This window comes from Adiantum capillus-veneris, chromosome 15 (assembly GCF_014529385.1).
Source record: "Adiantum capillus-veneris isolate H3 chromosome 15, ASM1452938v2, whole genome shotgun sequence".
Classification (NCBI taxonomy): domain Eukaryota; kingdom Viridiplantae; phylum Streptophyta; class Polypodiopsida; order Polypodiales; family Pteridaceae; genus Adiantum; species Adiantum capillus-veneris.
The window spans coordinates 87,012,246-87,028,820 of NC_140945.1; positions in this window are offsets into that span (position 1 = coordinate 87,012,246).

Below are 16,575 nucleotides of genomic sequence, written 5' to 3' on the forward strand. Positions count from 1 at the left end.
TGTGGAATTCAATGACGTAAAAACCATGGCAATACTTGACAGTGGTGCTGGTGTGGCCATTACAACCAAAGAGGTTTGGAAAAAATGGGGAAAACCTGCCTTGATATCCACACGAATGACCCTGCAACTTGCAGAGGGACACAAGGAAAAGCCTTTAGGACTGCTAGAAAAAGTACTTGCTACTTCTTGTAGCATTGAATATGAACACACTTTTGCTAATTGTTGACTTTGGCAAGAAGAACAACTATGAAATCATTCTGGGAAGACCATTCATGCGACAATTGAAAATGGTCCAAGATTGGGGTTATGACCATATATACCTAAGACATATGGAAACCATAACAAAGGTAAACTTGAGGGACCATAGCTATAGGGATGTGACGAGAACACCGGTTGAGGAGTTTGATTCCGCCACAGTAGCAGGATCAGAACTTCCAGCTTGGTTAGGTAAGCCTAAAGAACTGTGGATGTGTGGAGCTTCACAATGTGGTAGCTTGAAATGTGAGGAATGTATCCTAGAGCGGGTTATAGAGGATATGGACTATATCCTAGAACCATTTCCTGAAGAAGAGTTAGAGCCTTTTGGATGGGAACACATCTTGGCTACTATGGATGTGTGCGCCGTGGAGGATGCTCCCACAACAAAGTTTTGTGATGAAAATGGATATGATGTCGTTCCTTATTTTGCAGTGAGTCTAATCCAGGAAAACGAAGAGAACCAGACATCAACAAGCTCTCAAAATAAGGAGCAAACAAAGAAATGTGGAGAATCAAAAGATGAAGAAGACGAAGAGTTCTATGACTCTGTAGAACACTTCGAACTTCAAGAAGATCAACGACCCGGGAATCAATGTCATCGCTACACGAATAAAGTGCATCAAAAAGTGGATTCCAAAGTCCTTGGTGAAGACACAACCACCACAAGCATCCTCATATATGGCTCCTAATAAGGATGAAAAGACTCAGCTAGGAGGAATACGACTAGAGAAATGAGCTAACAATGCTCTAATCAATGGGCTAGAAAAGTCCTCCAAGAAACTACCACCCACGAGCAAACAGACAGTAACTTTCCACTACCAGCCAAAAAATCAAGGGAAAGTACAAGAAGTCAACCTTGCTGAGGATAGTAGCGATAGTGATGAATCTTACGACATCCCCTATCATCAACTCAAGCCATCACTATCACCAACCCCTTCAGCAACAACCATGACAGGTCAAAAGAACAGGACAACAAGTCAAAGCCAAAAAGCTCGACAAATCTGGATACCAAAAAGCCAGATCGGCCAAAAACAGATATGGATCAAGAAGACAAAGATCTAATTGACAAATCACAACATCCAACACCAAAACAAAAACAAGGAAAGCGTGCACGAACGGGTAAGAATATCACAAAATCGCAAGCTTTCACAACTCAGGTTTGGGCTCCAAAACTTCACAAAGTATGTCTCAGCAGCCACTACAACAGCCGAAGAACTTGTCACAAAGCAATGTCAACATGCAGCCGACAAGTCATACAAGTCAGCATCGAGTAGCTAAGCCACAAAAGGAGTGAGGTGTTAGTCCCAAAGCTTCAAGTAATATTATCTGTGGTCTAAGCGTCTTAGCTATTCTAGGTACTGCTCAAGCTGGAAGAGTTGAGCATATTTACGTTGTGTCGCTCATGTTGGTATAGGTGAGCAAAAGAGTCAAAGTCTACTATACTTAAGTCTGGCGAAGTGAAGGAGAAGGTCCAAAAGACACTCACTTACTGAGCACTGTGAGATACGAGTGGAGAAACTTCTACATCGAAAACCCTTCTTGGAAAGGTGGAAGCTATTGAGACATCTTTTGATGTCACATATGCTACATTTATTCCTCGAAACACCCATCATCTCCTTCTTTCACATTGCATGATTTTGGTGACAAATTTCTCATATGCATATAGAGTGTCCCATAATTGGCACTTTCATCAGGCACTCTTTCCATGTTTCACCCAAGCACTCACCTTTCATGAACATGTACTTCACGTTCAACTGCTCAACTCCAATAAGAGCGTATACCAAAGGCATTTTTTTCCCACCGGGTTTTTTCCCTTTGGTCATCCAGGTTTTAGACCCTAATCTAAAGACACCTATCACCATCCTCTTGTACATATTCCTTCTACATCAACAATAAGGAAATTCTACTCAAATCAAATGACAAATGAATTGGAGCACCAATTTCAGATCATAGCATACTTCTCCTCAATGGCAAGTCGAAGAATGGCCTACAATGACAAAGCTGCAGACAACACTAACAACATGATTTCACAGGAACAAAGAAGTCCCCAATGAAGAAGAGCATACATAAAAGTAATCAGAGGATCTCAAAAGATGAATGGTTACAATGATAGATATCCGCTCTAATGGATCATAGTTCTTGTTGTGGTTCGACAAAGATACAAGCAGTGCAACAGATGAAGCCAAACCAATAGCAAAGTGTTGACCAATGGGTCAACAACACAAGATCAGAAAGCCAATCACTCAATTCTACAGATTGTAGAAGTTGTTTCTGAGAATCACAAATAGTCTGAATTGACAGATTTGCTGAAGCAAGTGATGGATGGAGATTTCTCTATCCATGATGATAAGAGTCACGTTAAACGACATTCGGTTCTTTTTGAATTTAGATCTGGCAGTAGACCTATAATGACAGAAACAGATGCTGCAACTCGGAGCGTGGATGTGAAAGACATAAAGTTCGTCATCAATCATGATTTTCCTGAATCATGTGAAGAATACATACATCGGATTGGATGAACAAGACAAGCTACTGCAAAGGCTATAGTCTATACTTTCTTTCCAACAACAAAAGGACAGCAAAGACAACATCGCCATCGACAATGAGGTCATGTCGGGGACGACATGAACGCGGAAGGGGGGAATGTTGACCGCGGGTCAACAACACAACATAACTCAAGTTTCGTACCAAAGTCTTATCTTTTGCGAGTTATGAAATGCTGCGGATTATGGCTATAAACGTCATTTGTAATGAGTAGTTATTCTAGTTTCAGAAGCCGGGGTGCAATGGCACTTCCAGATTGTAAATACAAAGCCATTTTACCCTTTCAACCCTATTTTTGGTTAAACCTAAGGTAGCCTTAGTATATAAGGTACCTAGGTCATTTTGTAAAAGAGGACTTTAATCATAATCAAACTTAGCGCTGCCGTCTACTGTGTGTGAGAGAGAAAGAGAGTGAGTGTGAGCTTCATCCTCCCGCTACGCCCGGCTCTCTCAACACATTGGAGATCCGACTGCACCATTGCGGTAGGCTCGAGGAGAGCTACGCGACAACGCCAAGCATTCCACGCGAGATAAAGCGCACACACCGACGCATCTACGAGCTATTTGTGGCCGTAAGTGTATCAAACGATGTCTGTTTTCTACGTGCTAGTAGTCTATAGAATCGTGGCGACATAAGCTATGCATAGGTACTCATAAATTTTAGTTTCGGGCACTTTTGAAATTCGGCTCTGTCATCCTATGTGTTTTCCACAGACGGGTTGAGAGTGAGGGTTTTGAGTGTAGAAGCTTAGGGACAAGTGTATCCTAGTGAGGGGATGGTGTTCCTTAAGTTTCGTATTAATCTGGTATGATTAGGTGAGTTACCTTCCGTATGTGTGTATGTGGTTAGGTGGTGTAGTTGAGAGCGGTGAGGTTCTTGATTGTGGTTTAGTTGGCCTTCCAGAGTGTTGTATGTGTAGGATGGTCTCAGCCTGACAAGCTTAAGAGATTTCCTCCATGTGACTATCGTGTCATTTGTGTCCTCGATTGACATTATGTTGATCTAGGTAGTGTTTGCATGCACTTCATGGGTGTGTGAGTCGCTTCCCGTCCAACACCTGTCTTGCAATTTCTATGGATAGATTGAATGTTATCAATAGTTAATTATTCCAAAGTGGAAATTTGGTAACTATAATGCATCTTGGATTCAAGGCAATTACTCATTAGTGCGTTCCCTCCTTTGACATCATATGCAACAGTATCGCTATAAAGGAACTAAGAAGAGGACCAACAACGATCGTGGTCACATAAAAAAATACACTACTACTACGCAACAAGTTGACAACCCAAAAAAAATACACTACTACTACGCAACAAGTTGACAACCCTCCTCCTAACAGCCTCTGTTGTAGAGATGTTGCGGCATTGGAAGCTGTACAAGAATTTCAAAAGGACCTTTGTTCACTCAGTGAAGCTTCCCTTTTGGATTTGGTGCCAAAAGTCGTAGGGTCTTTCCTTTTTTACCATCACGATAGATTGAAGTAGAATCCTTGGGTGCAGAGCACAAACTTTGGTTGTTCCCGAATAAAGGGTTTCTTGCTCCCATTTCTATGAAAACTTGGGTCTTCCTTGCCAACCTGGCACCTGCCACTATTGAAGAATGCAAGCTTAAGGTTCTGAAAGGGATACATCTCCTAGATAAGGGAGATCTGATTAAAGCTCCTTTCAATGTGATTTTCCTTGACGACAAAAAATGCAGATCTAATACAGGTTTATATGCAAGAACCAAAGGTGTGATGACCTTTAGTAAAACTAATGCTAATTACTACACTGAAATAGTGTGGAATGTGTTCAGACCTTACCTTAAGTGTGCATACAGATTTTTAGATCGTAAAGTTGTTTGTGAGTTGAGCATCATTTGGTTTGACCATGCTATTTGGTACGCCCTCAACAATCTTCCAAATATCTTTCTTGACAAAGCAGAAGAGTTTCATCTCTCCCTCTTTTGTTTGTGGCTTGGTGGACAAACTAGGGATCTAGTCTTAGCTCAAATCACCTTTATACATTAGAGATCTATTATGTACGACACCCTCCAAGAGCTGGGCTCTGAAGGTTGTGGCACTCTGTTAACCACTTATGGAGGTTATAAAGGAATCAAAGGTATGGTCGGTAAATCAAGCCTAATATGGATGATGATGATACTCAAGTTTCCAAATGCCCCAACACACTTGTCTCCTCGTCTGCATCTTACATCTCTTTCTTGACTCCCTCCTCTAGTGATTCTATATTTGGTAGAGGGAGGGCTAGAAGTTATACTAGAGGTCATGGCAAAAACCTACCAATCCGAAATCTTTTGGATATGTGATGTGCAGGTATGAAGGAACGCCTGGCAGACTTTACCTACCTTGAAGGAAGAAGCATGTAAATAGAATATTTACACACTACTTGTTTGCTAGCAAGATTTTGTAATTTTTTACTCCCCAACCTATTTTTATTGAATGCTTTAAACACTTTTTTGGACCAAATTTGTTGCTAAAAGATGTGATGTTTGGATGGAAATACTTGCCATCTATCAAAAGTCTCTTTTATTTTAATGATTTCCTGAATGAAGAGGTTTTTGTATGTGTTGGTCACCAATATCCTAAGTTTTGGAAGTATTTTACTAACTTAGGCCTAGATGTTTGTACTTCTAACTTAGAAATCATATCGTGGATACACTTGTGAGGAGCCTCTTGAGTAAGGGCTTGGATCATATTCCTCCTTTTCCACTCAATCCTCAGCTTGCCTTCTTGGATTTACTTGAATGCCTGGCCGGCTTGGCCTTAAAACTCCAACTGGAGGTTGATGTTCACTTTCTACTTACCTCTACACTTAAAACAAATTTTCTAGAGGCCAAATTGCCAGGGATAGAAGACTAACATATGAGCCTTGAATCCCAATAATTTCTTAATATGGCCCTTTTGCAAAGTGAGGCATGGATGCAATAGGCCCCATACCATACACTTCTACGGGGAAAGTCATCATGGGTATTGACTACATGACTCAATGGGCGAAAGAAGCAAGCTCAACCCAAATCATTGTTGAAGAGGTATCAAAATTCATTTTTTATCATATTTGTAGTAGATTTGGAACACCCTTGAAAATATTTTCCGATCGAGGGTCAAGTTTTAGAGCTAATCTTTCGAATGATCTCTTAAGGAGGTTAAAAGGGAAACACTATCACTCCATGCCATACTATCCTCAATGTAATGTAATAGCTTCCCATTACATCACTAGCGCCTTCACTTGTTGTGGCTGCTGGTCCCAATAGTTGATCAAGGGTATTCCTTCTGAGTAAGTGCACTTTGGCCACCAAGGTCATAAGGCTTTTAGAGACCATTTTCATGCTAATCTGATCGACTACACCCTCAACAAGCTTGATGTCTGATTTGACAATTGTTTTTGAAAGAAATGGCTCAACCAGCAAGCATATATACACATGAAGGTGTTCACGCTAATTGGTAAAGGTGAAGGATTGCTCCACCTTTGTACACACACAGCTATATATACTATATATAAAAGAGAAACAGGCATGAACTAACACATGGTGATAAATCCCTCCTTTAGTGACCTATAGAGTTTTGGATGACACTATTCCCATCTCTCTCTCTCTCTCTCTCTCTCTCTCTCTCTCTCTCTCTCTCTCTCTCTCTCTCTCTCTCTCTCTCTCTCTCTCTCTCTCTCTCTCTCTCTCTCTCTCTCTCAAGCTTTACATTGATAAATCCCTCCTCTGCTAGCCTTGAAGTGAGGGCCTTGGTGCACTAGCACACTGAGCACATAGAGGCTAGATGGCTACTCTGATGATATTGAATAGGAAGGAAAAGTGGCTATTTAAATATCCTCCCTTTCTCCTTCATGCTCATTTGAATTTTGCCCCATCATATGCGTGATCTATGCTACTTCGTGTCCAAAACTGCATATGTCGCTTCTGCCCTGCACTGCAACCGCCCCCCACTCCTGACCCAAACTTGAAGATGACTTGATGAATCCAACTAAATGTTCTTTACCTCAACCTTTTCTCTCCACCTCTTAACTAATATTTAGTTGCATTGAATTCAGGAGGGATGGGGGGGGGGGGTTGAAAGAGAGAGAGAGAGGGTGTATGCAAGATAAAGTGTACCCACTTCTTGTAGTCCCCACCCAAGCGTGACATCTACAAAGTGGCTAACTTGTTGAGTGACACTCCCTCCTTAAGAAACCCGCTCAATGTGTAGCAATTGATGATGTGTCATGCTAGTACACGGTTGTTCTCACACGAACCTTCAATGGACGTGTCCTTTTTACTTGTCATGGTGCATTGCCACAGCACCGTGACAACAAGGGGGGACCTCCCACCTGCCTTGGAGTCCAATTCAAGCCGAAAATAGGGAGGCGCACGCGATTGCGAGCTAAAAAAGAATTGTCAAGCTTAATATAGAAGGGAGAGCCTCACACGTCCTAAAATGGGAGCTTTTTGGCAGATTGGCAGGGGGTTCTCGACATCTTTCAAGGAGGGGAGCTCGTATGGAGTCTTTGGGTGAAGCTCAACAAGGAGCTCATGTTTGGAAGGGAGTGAAGCTCAAGAGGAGCTCTCAGTGAAGTCCGTGGAGAAACAGGCTGGATCCAATGAGGGCATCGACAATAGTGTTTTTTTTCCTGCCACTCTCAACGAAGAGATCCGCGCGAAGGTGAATCTGGAGGTTGCCCAAGTTTTTGTTGGTCGTCGTGCTTGTGCCAATAGAGCCGGTAGTAGCAAGATTCAAGGTTGTTCTATATGATGTTTTTGCCATAATTGAAGCAAACCGTATCAAAATTTGTTGCCGTTTCTTCCCCCTTTTTCTCTTTGATTTTCTCCAATCTTTTGGTGTCGGTGTTTGAGATGTATGTGCCTCCCCGGACCCTTATGTGTGTGAGAGAGAAAGAGAGAACGGTGTGTGCTACAACACGATCGTAAACATGAAAAATTTGGTGTGGCATGCTGTCAATTGTGTGATTTTTGAATGTGAACTTTAGTGGATTGGGGTGCAGTGATTATCCTGGGCTATAGATAGACAGATTATTTGTGTGTTGGGTGTGTTCCCCTTTCCCCCCATCCATCTTCTGGTGCCCCCACTGAGGAGCTATCTGATTGCTCCAAGACAAAGTCGTGATTTTGGAGCAGATGAAGTGCAGATTTTGAAGAGCAGGTGTTGTACAAGATGGCTTGGACGGGTTTTCCTACTTTCACTAGGGTAGAGGATGCAAAAACCTTGCTGCTTGCAAGAGTATGGTATGTTCATGATAGAAGACAGGTTTGCAAAAGAAGAAGGTTCAATATAAATTTTCTCATTGTTGGTTTGTGGGAGTGCAAAACGGTGGTTTGATGGATTACGACAGAGAAAAAGATGAATTTTTCGGCATAAATACGTGCCAGCGATGCAGATGCATCAGGTAAAGAGAAATTTGGATGATCTAAAGCAAAGGCTAGACGGAGGTTTCTAGGCTTTCATATGGGCATTCAAAGCCCTTTAGCAAGATCTGATGGAGGTAACTGATACCCAAAGTGTTGATTTTTTAAAATTGAGTAAGTTTTTTTAGGTTGCATGCATGAGGAGGTCATGGATAAAGTGCATACGGATGGGCTTGTGACGTATGACAAGGCGGTGGAGTTGGAAAGAGGCCGGACCAAAAAGATATTGAAGAAGCAACAAGCCAGGCAAGGGTTGGCAAGTGCTGTGGTGCCTAAGCCCATTGAAGCGGTGAGGGTTGAGCCAAAGGTGGTGTAAACAAATGTACTGGTGCGGGAAGACAAGTGGAGTGGTTCCCATGCCGAGGTTGCCAATTAGGACGTCTCTAGTTGTGGAAGAAGTGAAGACAGTTCCAGATAGGGCGAGATAAGTGTTGCCAAATCAAGGTATGGTTGTTCACTCTCCTTTGAAGAATGGTAAAGATCAAAGGGTACGATTTGCAGATGAAGTTGAGGCGATAAAACTGGAGAAAATTCTTGAACTTGAGACAGAAGAGGAAGTTGATCTGAGTGAGTGCAACTCTCCAGATGCACATACAAGTTGGGAAACGGAGTCAACCTAGCATTAGGAAGAGAATGGGGTCTAGGAGGGCCTCTTTATTTGGCAATTTAAGGAAGTCAAACGTTTAGTATTAAGAAATTAATCAAAGGAAACCTTTTGAATTCAAATAGGCAAAACGGCTAGTTTATTTGAATTCAAAGTTTCCCCCCAGAATAGAATTTAAAATATAGTGGGTAAAACCATATCATGTAGCATATCTATGGAAAGAGCTTGATGCGCAGATTGCAGATCTATGATCTCCGCTCAAATTGGAGATCATATGTGGGCATTATGGAGAGCCAAAAATTATAAAATTGTCCACCTGCTTTTTGGGGGAAAAGTGCATCCTTTAACCACTCTTACACACCCACCATTCTTACACACATGGCGTACACCTATTCGTCAAAATGTTAATTACCTCCATAAGCTCATGGCAAATAAAGAGGCCCTCCTACTCCCCATCCTCTTCCTAATGTCCAAGTATGAAGAGTTTGATCTTTTGCATGTGCATGGAGATATGGTGGATATGTGTGAAGAGCAAGGAGCACTGCAAGCCGATATGTTCAATGAGGGTCAAGTGGAGAAGTCTATGCCCACCTATGAAGATATGCAAGTAGAAGAGGTGATCAAAGAACATGTAGTTGAAGATGACATGCATGTGGAGTAGATCAACCTTTAGGAGCCAGTGGTTGAAGAAAAAGGGCTTGATGATTGTATGGAGGGTATTGTTGGCAAAGAGGAGAGCACAAATCAGAGGAGGTGGAAATTCTAGTGCATCACGCATGTCATATGGCATATTAAGGAGATTCCCTATTTGTGTCCAAGTTGTCCAAAGAGGTATCCAATTCATGGTTGAAATAAATGATTGTAAGTGTAGCAATACAGTTTGTTATCCGCCGCCAGGTACAGAGTTCCTTCGAGAGAAACTCTGCTTTACATGGTTGGGAGGGAGGGTCAAAAGTGTTGGTTGGTACAAATGATGTGATTTTTGAGCCGGATGCATTGGTTGGTTCAGGTAATGTGCTTGCAGGTCCAAGTGTGTTAATGAGGCAGGTAAATGTGCGAAGAGATGGTAAAGTGCGTTGGGCATATTGTGTGCATGAATGGCCGCGGACATGGGTGAAACATTGGTGGAAGGTGCTACAAGTGGATGGATCAAATTAATGCCAAGTTTTTCATCTAGTTGGAAGCAGTACGCAGGGGATGGGACAACCCACTTGAGGTTTGGAAGCAACATGAAGCAGTAGTTCCTTGTACATATGGTAGTGTTTTTTATATTGCTAATATTGTTTGCCAGTTTTTACAGTTGGTAGAAGAATAAAGTGGTTTTTTGGTTGAACATGAATGTTCAAAAAGGGGGTTGGGCAATGATGGTGTAGCCAAAGCATCATTGTCAACCCTAGAAAAGGGCACAAAAAGTGATGTGTATGCTAATAAATGCATGGCAGAGGGCTAGAGCAGATGGGAAGAGCCTAGGAAGGCAAGTGGAAACAGAGATGTATGCTTTATGTGGTTTTTTAGGCCAGAAGGGCTCCAAAGTGCTCCAAATGGGGTGGCAGGTGAAGGATGTCTAAAGTGCTATATTTTTTCATGGTGATGAAGGGCTTGAAGTGTTGAAGAAGTAGGTCCACACCGTTCATCAAACATAGCTACGATGTGCAAGTTATAATGCTTTAAAGGTGAAGGTGTTTGCAGATCTGCTGAGACGAACAAGGCAAGTGGTACCAGGTTGTCCAAGCCAATTTCAATAGATAGATGTGTAGTGCTTAAATTATGGAGCGTGTAGATCTTTTCATATTGGAAATCTGAGTTTTGGATGCCAAGTTATTGCCAGTTCAAGTTTCATCGAGGGCCAGTTACGTGTCAATTGTGTCACCGCAATCAGTGTGTCATTTAATTTTTTTGAACCCTTGACAAGACGTGTATGCATTCTTTGCGACAAGTGAAGGCCGTGGGAATTTACAGCTCGTCAATTGGGCATCGGGTCGACAAGGCACTGAAGTTTAGAGTCGACGACGACGGCTGCTAGACAAAATGGTACTAGATGTTTTTTTCAAGGTTTTGGGATCTCAGTTCGAGGCCATCGGGTGGTCAAAATTCAGAGAAAGCCGGTGGAGTTCAAGCTTGGGATGCTAGTTTTTAATGGAGTGTCATGGCTCGAGCATCGGACCCTTATGCATCAAATGGCAGCACCTAGAAGGTGGTGAAGGAAGAATGTTTTTTGTGACATTTAATAGGTGATTCTTTTGGTAACTTTGGAGACCTTGGAAGGTGAGTGCTCCCACCACCTTTGTATGATGTGTCCTTATGAGCATAATTGCCATGCTTTACTTAATGCAGTCCATTTGTACCTAACCTTTGCAAAATGTGTCTTTATGATTATAGTCGTCTTGTTCTAATTTATGCAGTTCACTTGTACCACACCTTTGTACAATGTGTCTTTATGAGCGTGGTTTCCATGTTTTATGTTATGCAGTCCACTTGTACCAAACCTTTTCACAATGTGTCTTTATGTTTATAGTCGTCATGTTCTAATTTAGCAGTTTCCTTATACTACACCTTTTGTGCATTGTATCTTTATGACTCATGGCCATCACAATCCATCTTAATGGGAATGTATGGCCATGAAACTGTGTACGAGTGGGGTAAGCACACTAATACCCACCCCTTAAAAGTTCGATGGCCATCTCAAATTGTCTTGATGGTCAAGTGCAACACAATTGCCAAATTTTAGCCGTTGGGTCCACAGCGAGCCCAAAGCCAAAAACTTGGCAATTGTGCCGCCTTAGACAGTCTTGACAGGAACATATGGCAAGGAAAATTTGTAGGGTGAGGGAAGTACATTAATACCTACCCCTAGAAATCTTCATGTCCATCGTTACAGTCCAAGGCAGCACAGTTGCCAACTTTTGGCCGTTGGACCCTCGGCAAGCCCAAAGCCAAAAAAATTGACGATTGTGCCGCCTCGATCAACGAGACCAGAACGAATGCCCATGAAACTTTGTGAGGGTATGGGAAGCACACTAATCCCACCCTTGCAAAGTTTCATGTCCATCACAATCCGTCTCATTAGTCAAGGGTGGCACATTCTCCAACTTTTGGCCATTGGGCCCTTGGCGAGCCCAAAGCCAAACAAAATTGGAGAGACTATGCGACCCTGGACCAATGAGACAAGAATGGGTGCCCATGAAACTATGTGGGGGTAGGTAAATCACACTAATACCCACCCTTATAAAGTTTCATGGCCATCATATATCGTCTCGACGATCAAGCCAGCACATTTGCCAACTTTTGGCCGTTGGGCCCTTGGCAAGCCCAAAGCCAAACAAAATTGGCAATTGTGCCACTCTACACCAACGAAAAAAGAACGGATGTCCATTAAACTTTGTGGAGGTAGGAAAATCATACTAATCCCCACTCATGCAAAGTTTCAAGACCATCACAATCTATCTCAAGACAACAGTCCAAGGTGGCACATTCGCTAACTTTTGGCCGTTGGGTCCTTGGCAAGCCCAAAGCCAAAACTTGGTGATTGTACTGCCCTAGACCGACAAGACAAGAATGTATAGCCATGAGACATTGTAGGGGTAGGGTAAAAACACTAATCCTTGCACTCACAAAGTTTCATGGCCATCGTAATCCATCTCGATGGTCAAGGGTGACACATTCACCAACTTTTGGTTGTTGAGCCCTTGACGAGCCCAAAGGCAAAAAATTTGGATATTGTGCCATCTTGAGCCAATGAGATGAGAAAGGATGGCCATGAAACTTTTCAAGGGTGGAAAAATCACACTAATCTCCACCCCTACAAAGTTTCATGGACATCAAAATTTGTCTCGATGGTAAACAATGACACATTCACCAACTTTTGGCGTTAGACGCTCGAGAAGCCCAAAGCCAAACAATTTGGTGATTGTGATGTCTTGGACCGACAAGATGGGAACAGATGGCCATGAAACTTTGCAAGAGTATGGGAATCACACTATTCCCCACCTGACCATAGTAGAGATGGAGAAGAAGAGACTTTCATTGGCTTGGATTTGCATCCATAGCCAAGAGCTTGAGCATAGAGTCTGTCTCTAGAGCTCCCATGAGAGAGAGAGAGAGAGAGAGAGAGAGAGAGAGAGAGAGAGAGAGAGAGATCTTGATTTGCCAACTTGGGGACTTGAGAGAGCGTGTAAAATGTGGAAGAGCTTCAAAAATCCAATGAGACCTCTCTTATATAGCTATGCTAGTGTGCAAATAGTTTAGAATGCTTCACACTTGACCAATGAGGCGAGAACACCTCCTAAATTCTAATGCAACTCAAGCATGCCCAATACTTGTCCCCTCTTGCCTTGCATTTTAGAACTCACCTCCCCCTTCTTGGGACTCATCTTGGCAAGTGGAAACACCACACACACTTATTTTAGTTCACATAAAGCAAGCATGTGCTACCTTGGTCATGTGGTCTAGTCAAACTTAGTAAACAAATACAAGGGTCAACTTACTAAATGAGGAAGGGCTTATCTAACATTAGTGTTTATATTTTCCCTTTCATTTAATAAAAACCATAAGCTTACCTCTTAAATAATTAGCTTAGGTACAAGACTTGAAGCCTTATGAAACTGGCCCGGAGCTACAGCGTACTTGCTAATTTAGGACCTGCTAAATTATGATAATCTTTGGCAAAAATAAAACTCAAACTTTAGAGAAATTTTACCTCCTATGCAAAACCTTATCACAGTACTTTGGAGGTACTTCCAAGGTACTTCCAAGGTGAAAAACCTTATCACAGTACTTTGGAGGTACTTCCAAGGTGCTCCCAATACCTACTAAATTTAGACCTACTAATAGCTTCCCAGGCTTCATACTTAGAGTCTTAAGAGTTATTCTAAGGACTTGAGCTTAGAACAGTCACTTTCTATTTTTACACTCAAATAATTTCTCTTGATCATCTCCTTTGTCTTTTGAATTACTCACACTACATTGCACGGTTGTTGCACCAAAATTTTGAGGGCATTATTGTGTTTGTCTTGTCAAGCTCTTTGTGTAAATATCTACATTGCAAGCATCATGCAAAAATCAAGCAACTACGTTTAAGACCTTTCAGGTGACATTTCTCTCTATTTGAGTGTCGTTTTGAGATTATGTCAATTGCACACAATTCCTAGCACTTAGAAGAACCTATTAGTCACATTACGGTTCTAAAATTCTAACCTACATCAGGTTGCCAAAAGAAAATTTCATTTTTTATATGAGTCGTATTGTGAGTTTGATGTCCAAGGTATGTCTTATATAGTCCCAATATGTTGCTTATGAAGTTTGGAGTCAGGCGGGGTTGATTTACTTAGGGATTTGCATGTGGATAGGTGAGAGTTTCAAAGAAGAGTATCAAAAATTGTAGTAGCTAGAGTGCACATTGAGAGTCATAGTGGAGTGTGTTATGTTCAGACAAGAGTCTGACAACCTCTTCGCATGCCTCCATGCCCTAGTTAGGTCACTTGCTTCCCAGGATTGACATTTTGTCTTGGTTCCATCTCTTTCGGAGATGTGATAGGTGTTGACATGTGTGGACCCCCATACATTGGCTCCATTGATGGGGAATCAGTACCTAGACTAGAGTAAACACAACTAAGTCCGACGGAGTGGCCTTAGGTAGACTCTTAGGTTAGATAGGTTAGAAAAGGAGACCAAGGTTTCCGTGATCTTTGTGTGGTGAGTTTCTGGCTTCAAAAGTGTTAGACAAGTTAGGATCTACAGAAGTGTTAGACAAGTTAGGATGAGTGTTTTAGATATGGTCGAATCTTAGTGCAAGACTTCATCGATTCGTACAGTGGTAAAGCTTACAATAGGTGAGAAAAACGTAAGAAAATGGAAAAAAAAATTAGAGCTTAGTTAGGGAGTGTAGGTTAAGCACTTTGAATTCATTTTTGGTTGATTTCTTTTGTTTTAGGAGTAGAGTAAGTAAGCAAGTCCGACAGGTAATCTCTGCATCTCATCAAATCTCCATGATGTTACTAAAGGAATCTTGTTGCCAAAGGTAAGGAAAGATTAAATAATGATAGTGCATCCAAGGAAGTGAAAGTTTCTCAGCATGATTTGTGTGAAAAATAGTGATTGATTGCACATCTATCCCCAAAATTCTCAAAAGACTTTGAGTTAGCATATGTAAGATAAAATCGCAAGAGAAAATTGTGTTTTTCTCTTGCAAGTGAGGCTAGAGGATAAGATTGTGCATGATACTTCATTTTTGTCTTTGATTAGCGTGTTGAATCTCTTGTGTGAAGTTTGGTACAAATTGGACATCAAAAAGTGAGTATGGAGCCAAAGCCTTACCTTTTAGGTCAGAAAGTGTCAAAATAGGGCTTAGGACCACTTCATTTGCCCAATTGGGTTGAAAATTGACACAAGTACCCTTGAAGAAGGGTAGAGCACTTGGGAATTGACCAAAACTTGAAAAAGTGGCAAGAGTGAGGAAGGAAATCATTATTTTCTCATCAACTCCTTCCAGGAAGGGATTTTTATGATAATTTTGATACCAAGGGTTCTTCTCAAGGTGTGTATGACACTCGTAAGGCCAAAATTTAATACCTGCACATTTTCACTTGGGGAGGGAAAAAATTGTGATGTTCTCCCTTGACCCTAGCCACACTAACTTTGAGATGTCTATATTTGCACCAGGGGAAGTCCCTAGGGTAAGTAGCACACATGCAAAGCCAAACCTAGAATAGCACTCTTGTGCATGGAAATAAGCCAAAGTTCCCTTACTAGTCCAAAGGGAGGTCAAAGGACTCTTGAGACCATCAAAAGGGTCAAAACTTTGAATTTCTTGCAAATATGAGTTGTTTGGATTGAGTAGTAAGTCTTTGAAGCAGCTAGAAGGAAAAATTACATCAGAATACCATAAACGCGAGAAAATTTCAATTTTCTCCCATAGAGTGATATAATAAGTATTTTCTAACAAAGGTTGGCTCCACCTTTTGATGCAAGACCTGTAGAGCATTACTAGGTTTGGAGACCCTTGAAATTTTGTATGAAGCCCTATAATTGGCCAATACTAGATGTACATAAATTTCCAGTTTGTATTAACTCCATCTGTGTTCAAGTTTATATTGATCCTTGTCTATAAAAAAAAAGAGATAGTAGCAAAAGAGGAGTTAGAGTATGAAAGAAATCACAGAGGACCTAAAAATTTCTAGGTAACAAGTCAAGTTTGAAATTATTTGAATATTGTTCATGTTCTTGAGATCAAGAGCTTGGTAACGTACATGTGTCAAATTACCCAAAGACCAAGTGATTAAGGGATCCATGGAGGAGAGTGTCAACCAAGTAAGTCTAGAACCCTTAGCAATCGTGCAGGAGGAAGTGGTCTCAAACACCTCTTTTGAATCATCCTTTATTGTGCTTATGATAGAGAAATTACGTGAACTAAGCTACCATAGTGAGAGAAATGGGGAGGGCATTTCACAAAACCATAACTTACTCCCACTAAACAAGTGTTCTACACTAATGGTAAGGGGGTCAAGGTCTATTGGACCAGAGTGGGTAAGGAAAATTTTAAAACCAAATGCTTAGTACCAGATGTTCAAGAAGAATATGGAATGATTTTAGGCAGACCATGGCTAAGAACTACTTATGCAATAACTATGTCAATTAGACATTGACTATTCAAGGGACCAACAAAAGAATTCGAATAAATATTTACAACACCAGAAGCAAGAAGACAGATTTGAGACCTGAAGTGTTGTGCAAGAAATATGGAACAAAGCAAATAGAAAATATACTC